Below are 13368 nucleotides of genomic sequence, written 5' to 3'. Positions count from 1 at the left end.
GCCTTCGCCGAGAATCAAACCACGGACCTTTGGAATACCGGCCCAGTGTGCAGAGTCACTACACCACGAAGGCACGCTAAGAAAGCAGATGAAATAACTTATAACGTATTTTGTGCAGATTCCTCGTTATGCTACCCGGACGTGGCAGATGTTCTCACACTTAATAAACTTTTCAAACAAGTGATTTCACCTTACTTCTATTACTTACGTTCCAGCTCATTGCACCTTAGAACTGCTGCTGATGTACTCGATTTTTTGGAATTCGGGTCCTTTGTTCGACCCCCTTTGTTTCACCAATGCCTCTCTTGGGAACTGCGGTCAAAATTCATTCATGTGAGGTGCCCCTGAGGCTTTACAAGGCAACTGAGCTCTGTCCGTCTCAATCACCGCCACATAACGGCTCACTATCCGTCACGTAGTCTACTGTTAATATTACTATGTACTTTCTTCGAAATGTAAGTTTCTTTTAAGGAAATAATATTGTGATAATTACCAGTAGTTTATTCGTGATTACTTTTCATTTGTTATGCCGTTGATGATTATTATTGTGGATGCAACAACACTACACATTTGAATAAGATTTTGAGATTACACAGAAATTAGCAATACTTCGGATTTAAGTATTTCACATATTCCTCTCCTTTTTGGAAACAGAAATATAAAAGCCTCTCTTCTTAATCTCTAACATACATCGAAGCATTTTAACCTGTGCGGTACTTACTTCTCGATATGTTTTCTGATTATATAACTGATTGGACACTATATATATAAAGAAGATCTCCAAGAAACCGCTTGCTGTGTTATTTTTGAAATGTAGACAGCTGACGGTGTAGCATGCAGGGTGCTCCAGAAAACAATGACAAAACATTGTATGTGATATTCAAGGGGTTAATCATTTGCGGCACAGTGTGTCCGGTCTGGACACACCTAAAAAATTTCCTTCTGTACGCACAGAAAAATTGAATGAAAAAGTATTTATAAGTTACTATAGGTTACTCTGAGCCTTCTTTATCTATAGTAGATGGCAGCTCAACACAAACCAGTCCATATACTTTAGCCATGTTTAGTTTTTTAAGACCCTCATTTTTCAAAGAAATCTTCCAGATTTTTTAGGGTATAAAAGGAATTGTTTGAAAAGAAATTTCTATGTTATTCTTTTGGCTGTATGCTAATCTCCTTGTTCTGTATTAGTTTTAAATTTTTACCTTGAAATCTTGCCTAAAATCAAACGGCGAACCCTAGATGTGCCCAGACCGGGCTCACCGATCATCTAGGACAACTGAGAGTCTGTATTCTTTGTTTCTCCGCATCTCATCGGTCAGTTCATTGACAGCAATGCTTGCTTCAGCACACTTTTCGAAGCTCTATTCAATCAGGGTGCCACTTTGGGCACACCCACAGAATTTAAACGATAATTGCTATCTTCAGAAAATTTTACTTGTGTACTCCTCTAAGCCTAATTAGACTGCCTACCTTTTTTGTTAATCAAAACTCCAACTTTAAAAGGTCGCGTGCAGGAAAAGGGTTAAAAGAAAGAAAATATTTTTGGAATGATTTCCGTATGCAACTTCAACAAAAAGGCAACTTTATACTAAAGTGGATTTTGAACAAATTTCTATCGATTTCCGTAAAGATTAGTTACAGGTCCTCTTGTTCAGGAAGCTGCAAAGAGGGACTTAAGAGCAAAGAACTATTCTATGCAGAGTATACAGAGGTACGGGCAATAAACGCAATGCCCTCGAAGTTGATACAGATTTATTCAAAATATAATGCAATCAAAAGCTGCTGTACTGTCTGATTTTAAATTCGGTTGTTTTCCATACAGATACTAAGCGACAGTTGGGAGAACACTCTTTCTCAAACAGTCGGATAGTGTAAACAGAAAATACTCGCTGAATGGCCCCCTTCATAAGCGTATCAAGGCCCACCAGCGGCCGAGCGGTAAAGACGCTGAACACTGGTAGTTCGGTCTGAGGTTCGAATCTCGCGAACGGGCTGGCTGCATTTCGAAACTGTTCCAAAAGGCAAAAATCTTCATCATGGTGTCTTAGCAAAAGGGAGTATGCACAAACTAAACATCAGTTTCTCGCTTGAAGCTAATCGTCGACACTCTTCTGTCAGTCCCGAGTTTTGTTCACCAGTGACCTAGCTTAAAAATCACTGAACACTGGTAGTTCGGTCCGAGGTTCGAATTCCGCGAATTGTTTGACAGCATGGACATTTTCGTGTTTTTCCCCATGAGAAACGTGTATCCCAGCTAGTTTCCCTTAGAAGTCCTCCACGAAGGCATCTCTTCCCTTAGGCAGATAACCCTCGATAGACTTGCCATCATTAAATAAACCAAACCAAATAGTCTGGAGTTTTTCATGCAGGTACGCATCTGCATACCTTTGCAGAAGCTGTTGACATGCTTTTTGGTTACGCAGATTTCAAACATAGAATAAACTAGCGCGAGTGTTACCATAACAGGGGCTGTGTAGTGAAATAATTTTCATTAAGGAATGAAAAGCTATTTGAGCGATTTTTATTTTGTTTTACACTTAATTCATAAATGAAACAAATATACATAATTTATAATTATTAACTGATTTTAAGGATCGTTGATAGTTATTCATATTTAATTATTATTAATTACTCCAGTATAGCATTATTTTCCTCACGAATTCTTCTTCCTGTTTCCTACAGAGCAACGTTTTCTAAAGAATTATTAGTAAGCTACTTTCTTTTTTCTAGAGAAGTCTAAGTTGCGATGCTAGAAAATTTAGGAAATGCTAGAAAGCAGAAAACATTAAAAGGAATTTCTAAACATTCCATTACTAACAGCAGAAATGCTTTTATTTTATTATACTCTTAGGCTTTTATTAACCTTATGAAAAGCCGGCGTTTTTTACTCCCTTGTACGATGTAAAAAGGAAGTATTGTAATCGCAAAAAGTTTCAGGCAACATATTTCAACGAATATATCCATTTTGACCGCTATCGAATGCAATTTAACGATGTTTTTGCGTGATATCTGTACGTAAGGACAGAATAAAAGATGCTTTTCCCAAAAAAAATTATAAAACTGCTTTAAAATGAATTCGGAAGAGAATTTTTCGTGGCGTCTGTACGAACGTATGTACGTACGTACGTATCTCGCATAACTCAAAAACGAGTAGCCTCAGAACGTTGAAATTTTGTATATAGGACTGCTATAACATGTAGATGAGCACTTCATATTTTGCTTGCAATCGGCCGCACTAAACGTATATAAATATCCCCTCTGTTACCCGGCTCAGTGATCTCAGTTTCTTTACTCTTATACGTTTGTAAATTGTACATTTTTTCCTTTAAAATGATTGAATTATGTTGTTCTTATGTTCTGGTTAAGGTTTTTATGCCTTTCGTAATTCTGGAAGCAATGTTTGTACAATTATCAACAATTTAAAAGCTGTTTAAGTGCGGTTAAGTTTTAAATAACATGACGGGCATATTTGCTTATATTTGAAACAGCAGAATTGTAGATTTGTTGCCAATCTTGAGAGACGAAGCTTCGCAACAACAAAAATAACGCCTTCGTTTATTATTGCGAATTAAATCATGCTTAATCCTTTCTGGAATTTTTTTCGAGGAAATAAATGTTTAAGATTTACTTCGTAATTTTCAGTACAGATATTTTGAGTTTTTTATGTATTTTTGCCTTGTCGCGAAGTGAGAATTGAATTAATTGAATGAGAAATACTAAATCGTCTGTGAAAAACTGTTTTTTTTTTGTTTTTCTGTTTTGTTTGCTTAATTTCTTTCATACATCGTTTTAGCGTTATTATAGTATTTGAATTCAACATGTGGCAACGATTAGATAATTCTTCAAATGATATAAATTTTGTGCATTCAGAGTGTCGTTATAGTAAACAAATATAGTGAATTTTAAAGAATGCATTTATTCTATTGTGGTTTATGCGCTGTCGACGAAGTAGATTTAATTCAATCCAATCAATTTAAATGAAATTCAAGAAAAAAATGCGTATAACTAAATATTCCGTACGAGGAAGTCATGTGGTGTACACATCAGATTTTTTATAAAGATGCGAGCAGCTTTATAATAATTCAGCGTTTTTATGAAGATGTCGAAGATCTGCTCCTTAATTAATAAACCAGCAACTGAAACAAAAATCTGATCTGCACGAGGGTGTACGCACTTTTATGAAAAACGACCCGATTGGCATTGCACCGACGACCCGTTTCAAGCCGGAAAATGATCTTCACTTTGTGCGCGCTTCCTTATGCCGCGATACTGTTATGGTTTCTGTCTTTTCGGACAGCGATCAACTTGCATAAAGGTTACAGCACCGTTATGAATGTGTGCCATTAAATGCAACTGCATTTGAAAATGGGCTTAAAATTATGTAAGTTAACATAAAAAATGTATTACTTTCAGAACGAAAACTTATTTTGTCTAAAAAGCTAAGATTAACATATTGTTACGTTTTTCTTCTGAAACCAGTTGTTACGTTATTTTCTTCCTTCACGTTCGTAGGGGTTTCGTGTGCATTTGGAGTGAATGACGACGACACTTCTTGATGAAGTAGCGAAACACACTTTATTTACCAATATTAATTAGGGCAGCCTCCAAAACACTTTTACAGTCGTCGAAGATCTACTATAAACATGCTAGCACAATCAGCGACACAGCCTTCACACTTTCATGCTATAACGGTCGAGACAGCTTCACCGCAAAGCACCAGAGTACAGCCCCCGACTCTGCTTGGCCGTTATCGAAACTTCACGTACTCTCGAGACTCTCCACGCTATAACTCGCGGTGCACTCGACGACACACAGAGCACAGCTCCCGACTCTTCGGTTCAGTCTTTCCCAGAGCTTAACACACTCTCTCGACGATGCACTAACCGCGATACACTAAGAGACTCTTCGATGCACTCGACGACCTACTCGGCGCTAGATTTCTAAACACTCGCTCAGTGACTGACTAGCAGCTCGCTAGACGAGGCACACACACACTAACTGACTGCGGAACCAGCATTGTTTATATAGCTTTTGGCTTGCGTTCGGGAACATTCTGGGCTAAACAAGTCGTTCCAGAAGGTTCTCCATCCGTCCATGGCATATCGGCAATTTTGTGACCAAATGTTGCCAAACGGGCGATTTCTTGCCTAATGTGGCAACCCTGCCTTCCTTGCTATTTTATGGTAACCCTAAAACTGCTTTGTGGGGGAAGCCATCTTACCGCGCCTCTTACATTTCGTAACAATATTTTTAGCAAATTAAATTTACATTTTTCTAAAACGTAATTCTATTCATATTGCCAATTATGTAGCTAATACAAATTTATATATATATGTGATGTAGCAGCTTTTGTCCGGAATAAATAGATTGGTGAAGAATCATAAATGTAGTCGTAGCTTAAATTATCAGACGATAAGTTTAAAAAACAGGATCCATTTATTATATTTCAGGGGAAATAGCAATTACAAAAATCTGATCTCCGGAGTAAATAAAAAAGAATTACTAATAACTTTTTGTATGAAGTTTACTGCATCGTTACATTAAAGAAAAGACCCCGATATTCTTTTGCGAGTCCTTTTATAGCCTCTGGAAAGGCGGAGCTTCCACTAAATGACTTCAGCCTCGTCAGCCATTCCAGTTCGCTTTAAATATCTCCTGAACATTCTATAACTGTACGTGTAGAAAAGGCGGGGAAAACAACTTGACTACGGGGCTGTGTATTTAATTCCACGTACTTTCAAATAAGAGACCGTCGCCATTAAAAATTAAAAGAACATACAGTTAGAATATTAAGTGTATTTTTGACTATGGAATTTTATTATTACATATATATACCATATTGAAGAGGAAGAATTCTGATTGCGTAGTATGCTAAAAAGTTGAATCTTTAATGACTGGGAAACTTGGCAGCCGAGTAAGTATATGTAGGAAGTTTAATTCCGAAAATTGTGTTTTTTAAAGTAATTTGAATGTAAATCATGGAAAAATAAATTGTTTTAAAGGAACGGTATGTAGAACTAAAATTCGCGTACAATGTACTTTAAAAATTGTGGAAATTCTGGAATGGGAATTAATGCCAAACGTTTTGCCAACATTAAATTAATGCCAAACACACCTCTGTACTGTTTCGAGTAATACATCACTTATAATGTCAATTGCAGTTCATGGTGTTAGGTGTAAAAAGCGTTGCAAGTTGGAGATGAGTTTTTCGAAAGCAGAGGGAAGTTTTATGATTGAGCACTACTTCCCAACGAAATTTTAAGGAAAATTTTTTAAAACGTTTAAATAGACCACCCTGGATATTCATGAATCTAACATGATCATGACTTTTCCCTTGGTAACCTGATTTCGAGAAGCTGGGAGTTTTCTCCATAAGAAACAAGCGGTGACCTATCTCTTTTGAGTTTAAGCAAATTATATGAAATCTGGCAGAAAAATGTTGCAATTATCTACAAAAAGACGCTACGGAGATGACATCTCAAGCAAATTTATGCGTTGTGAAGTAATGCACAATCGTAAAAATTCGTCCTGCTCGCGAAAACTTATACCCACTTTGCACCACACAAATATTACTTGTAACAATGCAAAGTTGTCATCGATTAAAAAAAATAGCTACCGATATCCATTTTGGAGTTTCCATAATTGCTGTAGTTTTTACGTACGTGACTTTTGATTCACCCTATATGTGCGTATATATCATATCCAAACATTGAAATAATTTAATAACCGGCTCACCGAATTAAAATTATTTTAAAAAGCAGCTCTGCTGAGGCTACCGAATGCTATCACCATCTATGTCTGATAACAAAGTTGCATAGTAAATATGTTTCAAAATAGTTAATAGGAAAAAAATAAATACATCTGTTCATATTTAACAATTTTAATCCAGGAAATTTGTATCATTTTCTGAGTGGCAATTGAGTGCTCCAGCACACGCCCGAAGAATACTGCTCTATAAACTTGTCCAAACTCCCGCCAATAGCACCGCCATTACAGAAGTACAACAGAACGGTCCGCATTTATATTAATTAGGACTACATCGAAGCGAACGACATGCGGTCAAAGGAAAAAGCGCCGCCGAGTAAATGGCCCATATCTCCCGCAAGACGAGGTGGCGAACCGCCGGTGAATTATAAGACGGCCGGTTCTCAGGAAGCTGTCCTTCCAGCCGTTGCCGTGGTCTTCGCTGGAATATACGTTAAATATACGTTTACGACCTGATACTTCCCAAGCGTTATTTTCGGGGGATTTTATAGGACTTGGAGGGATCACGCTGGTTTTCGATGATACTTTTGCGACGATGGAAATAATGTACATTTAGATACTACAGTAAAAGTAAGTGCGCGAAATTCATGGACTTAGGTACTGAAGTATTTATTCTTCTTAAAGGCTTTGGTATAAGATACGAGATACTGAAATGCTTAATAAATGATTTTTGAAGCTTCATCTTATTTTATAACCTTACTTTTTAACGGCTAAAATTTAATATTTAATATGAAAAGTTATTCTGGTATACAAATATTTTGCATTAAAATTTTGCAGCGGGGGAAAAATGCAGGAATGCATCGAAAAGATTTTAGAGAAGTGTTTTCATAAAAAAGCGAAATTTGGAAGGAAAATTATACAAATTAATTAACTAAATGTATGTTATAATTATTGAAAATTAGTAATGAAACTCTATCAGCTTGATATAGCAATACTGGAATTGTCTATGATGTTTGTCGTCTTTCAACAATTTCAAACATTTTGATGGAATTGCACAAATTTGAAATTTAAAATTAGACAAAATTCAAGCTTCGTTTCGCAGAACATTTCTGTATATAAACATGGATTTTATAGCAGAAAATGGTAAATAAAATTTAAGCATTGTACAGCTAATTATTGTTGGCATCTTAATCATTCTTTTAACTTTAATTTCGATGAAGTTACACAAAACATCTCTTCAGTGAGTTTGTTGGAGGCTTTGAATTAAGGGGACTCGTACACCTTAAACTCCTTATGATCTTCGAATATGTGACTGTTGCAAGAATTGGGATATTTTATTTATTTTAAAAGCAATTACTTCCAACTTTTTACAGCTGACTACACAATATAGCTGCATTGGAAACTAGTAACCAGAAAGTTTGTGTTGCCACAAATATTTTTATAATTTAATCCGCTTTGTGACAACATTTTTCGTCATGTTTCCAACTTGCGCGCATAGTTTAAAACATTCTGTTTCATAATTTAATTCCATATTTAATATATAGCTTTTATAACACTTGAAAACTTTTGTGAACCTAAAATTCTAACAATTTCATGTTAAATTTTTATTTTATTTTGAGTTGAGTTTATAAAATGTATTTTATTAAAAATTTTTTTAATGTTTTCGTCCATAAAATTTTTCAATATTAAAATATTCATCAGATTGTTAGTTCAGTTAGAAACTAGTGCCTATATAAAGAATTCTATGAAATTTTTAGTATGTACCATTAGCCATTTTTAAAATATCATGCGCGCAAGGAAACATGGCGAAATATTTTACAGCACAAACTTTCTGATTACTATTTCAGAAAGCAGCTATATTATGTAGTCAGCTGTAAAAGGTTGGTAGTAATTGCTTTTAAAATAAATAAGTTATCCCAATTCTTGCAACAGTCACCTATTCGAACATCTTATGGGTTTGAAGGTGTATGAGTCCTCTTAAATAAAACTATCAACTTTATTTTATGATTTTGATTCAAATTTAGACTTCCTGTAAGTGCTTTAAAAGCCTACAGCTCCATGTGAGGTTGACTTTAGTTTTTTTTTTTTTAGCTTTCAATTTAATTTTAGAGGTTGAATGTTAACATGTAACCATAAATTTAGGAAATTAAATTCAAAACTTTTTGGTGGAAGTCGAACATCGGTCTTTGAACATTTGTTTGGGAACTACGCCCAAGAAGTGGAAGTTTAAAAACAAAACAAAAAAAAAAAAAAAGGGTAAAAAGATCAGTATTTATCAGACATGCTAAACAGAACTAACTAAAAAGTTTATCTCTTATCTCATTTTAGAAGCATAACAGGAATAACCCATTCATTTTTAAATAATTTTAACTCTTAAGAATAACTCTTTACAATATATACTGTTATATTGTAAGAGCACCATTATAATACGGTGTTATAATACATATAATATACTTTTATATAACATACTGTTATAGAATAATATAGAGTTTTAATACATATAATATACTGTTATAAAACATACAGTTACGGAATAATATACCATTATAATACATAAAGTGTTATAACAGTGCACAATAAATTATATCAGTCCACCATCAATTTTGATTTATACATAATATTTGTAAAATTATTTGTCGAAAATTTTGAATTAATGACTACAATTATCCTAGACAATTATTAGATTTTTCTAACCACTGTGACTAGAATTCTATAATCATTTTGAAGTTTTGCCTATATTTTGCACCTTTAAACGAAATCTATGATTGTTCCTGCAAATAATTGTAAAGTATACCTCCATGAAAAAAATATTCAGGAAAAGTGACAATCCCAAATATAGCTTTTATATTCAATTTACTCATCTCGATTGTCATATTCCGTAATTTTATAGAAAAATCGATGTAAATATTTTGAGTAAATCTGCAACAAAAACCACCAATATGACCTAGGTCAGGCATTACCAAACGGAGGTTCACAAAGTGCAAGCAACCCTTTGGCCCTCTAAATGAGGCGGTACTTACGTATTATCGCAACCACTTTAGAGTAGAAGTCGCCAAATTTTCAAAAGTTCTAAATTCTGGCAACCATGCGCATAACAGTTCTTCAAGTAACCATAGTCATTGTAATATGCATTTAGAAAATGCACTGAATCACCTTTATGTGTGTAAAAAATTGCAAAACTGCGCCAAGATGGTTGCACTAATACGTAAGTACCCATGAGGCGTGTATTGTAACAAGAGTTTTATTTTTAAATATAATTTTAATATAAAACATCATATTATGGCTATTTTTAACAATCAATAATTTAAATTCTAAAACGATATTATGCATGTAAGGATTTCAAAGTATGTGTTGCATGCTAACATTCCTAGAAATAAACAAATGACGTTTCTGGGAGTTGCTCTAATAACGAACCATTTGTAAAACTGCTAATGGCTATTGGAACATCAGGCGAAAAGACACATGCATCACGGTGCAAGATCTATTTTTGAAAAGGAAAAAGTCAACTGATCAGTATTTGTAAAGAGATTAGATTATTTCGAAGCAGGAGACATGAAAAATGAGTAATGCTCTTGCCGGGTGTCAAACCTCGGATCTCTCGAATACGCGCCGAGCGTGCTGACCATTACACCACGAAGGTATGCTAAGAAGGAGGGAGAAATAACTTATATGCTCTCTTTTACAGAGTGTTGCCATACTTTTTTAAATATATGCCATACTGTTTAAATTTGGGATGAATGTATTCGAATGACGGATTTGTTCGGGATATCTTATCTTCATCTGTAAAATTTGTTACTGCTTGGGGTGGTAAAAAAAAGCTCAAAACATTTGGGATTTTTCCCCCCTTCTGGTACGTTTATCCCAAAGTCCATACGAGCTGTTAACACACATAAGTACTAAACTCACTACTTGAAAACACTGCACAATTTCAGTGTTTACTTGATTATTCTATTCTTCATTTTGAAGCTGAAAGTGGCAACTATTTATAAAAGTATCCTAAGTTTTAATACTTTTGTCTTAGAAAACAGGTAACGTGTTATTGTTATGTATTTAAAATTGCAAATTTTAAGGTTCCGTTAATACAATCAATAGGATGTTATAAACCTTATTAAGATTACCTAATATTATTATTTGCGTTCTGCGAAATCTTTTGATATTAGTTTTAAGATATTATTACATTAATCAGCTTTAAAGCATGAATTACCTATTTTATTAATCCAAAGGAGCAGTTTGCCCAGAAGGGCTATTAATACCGTTTTGGCATTTTGCGTCGGTTCACTATAAATGTCAGTCCACTTTTCAAATTGTTGCCACCAAATATTAGAGCTCTGCCCTTATATTTAAAGAAATGAAATAAAAACAATCTGAAACGTTTCAGATTTTAAATTATGTCCAAAGGGACGTTTTTTTTAACGTTTTGTGTGTTACCTTTATTCATTAAACATCATGTTTTTTGTATTTAAACCATAAAATTGAGTTTAATAGCAATGTCGCAAAATAATTTTAAAATGAGGCTATCTTTAGAATTTACGATACACAGTCCGACGCGATGGAGATAAAAAGGTTCCCCCCCCCCGTAGAGTGTTGCCATTGCTCGCTTTTAAATCATTGAGTTTGTTACTCAAAAATTCGTTAAAGTTTTATAAAATATGAAATCGATACTAAAACAAATTCCAAATTTCAAATTTGGGATTTCAGATGCCCATATTCGCAGTAGGATTACGTCATTCAAAATTGTATGGTTCTAGGTACCGTTGTTTTATCACAATGCGAGAAATAGACATACATTTATGCAGATTTTTCATTATTTAATTTCTTCAAATATAATGCAGGACTCTAAAATTTTGTGGCAACAGTTTGAAAAGTGAACCAACATTTATAGGATTTCAACGCAAAATGCCAAGACTTTTATAGTTGGTTCACTATAAAAGTCTGAATCACTTTTCAAACTGTTGCCGCCGAATATTAGAGCCCTGCATTATATTTAAAGAAATTAAATAATGAAGAATCCGCATGAATGTATAAAAGTTTGTCACATAGTGAAAAAACTACAGAACTTAGAGCGATCAAATTTCGAATAACGTACGTCTCCACCCGAATATGAGCATCTGGAATCCCGAATTTGGAATTTGTTTTATTATCTATTTCATATTTTGCAAAGCATTTATGATTTTATGATTAACAAACTCAACGATTTCAAAGCGAGCAATGGCAACACTGTACGAAAAACAAAAACATTTTTATCTCCAGCGCGCGAGACTGTGTATCGGAAATTCCAAAGATATGGTCTTTTTAAATTATTTTGCGATACTGCTGTTGAATTGGATTTCATGATTTAAATGCGAAGAACATAATATTTAATAAATAAAGATAACACACATAACGTTATAAAAAGCCCCTTTGAGTGTAATAGTTTTTTATTGTTTACGTTAGATATTATTTCCAGCATTAACAGTGGCATCAATATCTCCGTTAGTATAATTCAGAAAGGGGAACAGAAGAAAATGGGGAAGGAAAGAGATGAGCGAAGCGAAAAAATTTTTGTGTTCCTTTACGATGAATGTTTACGTTTACTTGTAATGTTTTCGATTAATCAAATACAATCTGAAGGAAATCGTTGAGAAATAAAAAAAAAAAAAAAAAAAAAAAAAACATCATTGAGCAGTGCTTTTGACGAGTTAACATCAACGTTAGCAAATCAAAAATGTATTCAAGATGGGTCATTGGGGATTGAAAACAAGGTTTGAACGCTGACAGAGGTCGTTGGTTGGTAATTTTAATTTAAAGCATTATTCGATTCGTTAGATAATTGGGGGGTTTTCTGGTGTTGAATAAAAGACATTTTATCGAATGACGTAACGAATCGAATGACGTATGCATACATGTTACATGCTTTATTTTTAGCATCTGATGATCCGTTTTATATATAATTAATCAGTTAACTATTTAGGTATTTACCTTTATGCGTTGATCTTCACTTCAGTGGTGTTTGAGAACTTGACTAATATTTTTATGCAAAATCGCAAATAAAAGGACCTCTTACTTTAAAGTAATTTTTGTATAAAAATAACAGTTTTTCTACAGCTATTGTTGATACTTTTGTAGTCATTTTAGTCGGGAATATAGGGATTAGACTAAATTAATTTTTCTGAAAATGTATAGTTGGGTTTTAAAATGAAATAGCTGTGATTATGATCCGAAGAATAAATTTCAAAGATTCGTGGCAAATACAAATACCTTTCCGAATTTTGCTAAGTGATGAGACGCCAAATTTATATTTCAGTTGTTCAGCAGATTTTTATTGAGCTATCTGAACAGATATCTTTAAAGTGCAGTTTTTAATTTCTCAATCAACAGAAAAACTGATTTTAAAGATAGTATAAATAAAAATTGTTATTAAATTAATTATTTTTGATGTTTAGCATTACAGTTAACTCTAATACTCAAAACTTGTTTTTTGTGTTTTGATTTTGATTAGAGGAACTTTTAAAAGCGCTACATGGAACGCCAGGATTCATCGAAACACAATTTTAAGTCCACTCCTAAAGGTAAGAGATTTCAAATTATTTAAATTTCATAAATATTATGTCTTTATTTTACTCTGTGTAAAAGTTTACATACTTATAATATGTTTTAGGTAGTTATAATAAAATTAAGTTT

General features: G+C 33.8%; 1 protein-coding gene across 1 annotated transcript in view; it reads right to left on the bottom strand.

Moving 5' to 3' along the window:
* The window catches only part of LOC118184528 (LIM domain only protein 3-like), a 428883-nt gene that overhangs the window by 368295 nt on the left and 47220 nt on the right, over window positions 1-13368 (bottom strand). The gene's annotated exons all lie outside the window — the stretch shown is intronic.

Source organism: Stegodyphus dumicola, chromosome 8 (genome assembly GCF_044657685.1).
Source record: "Stegodyphus dumicola isolate Sdum_Otavi_A_Nest chromosome 8, ASM4465768v1".
NCBI classification, from domain to species: Eukaryota; Metazoa; Arthropoda; class Arachnida; order Araneae; family Eresidae; genus Stegodyphus; species Stegodyphus dumicola.
This window is presented reverse-complemented; position numbering and strand designations above follow the sequence as displayed.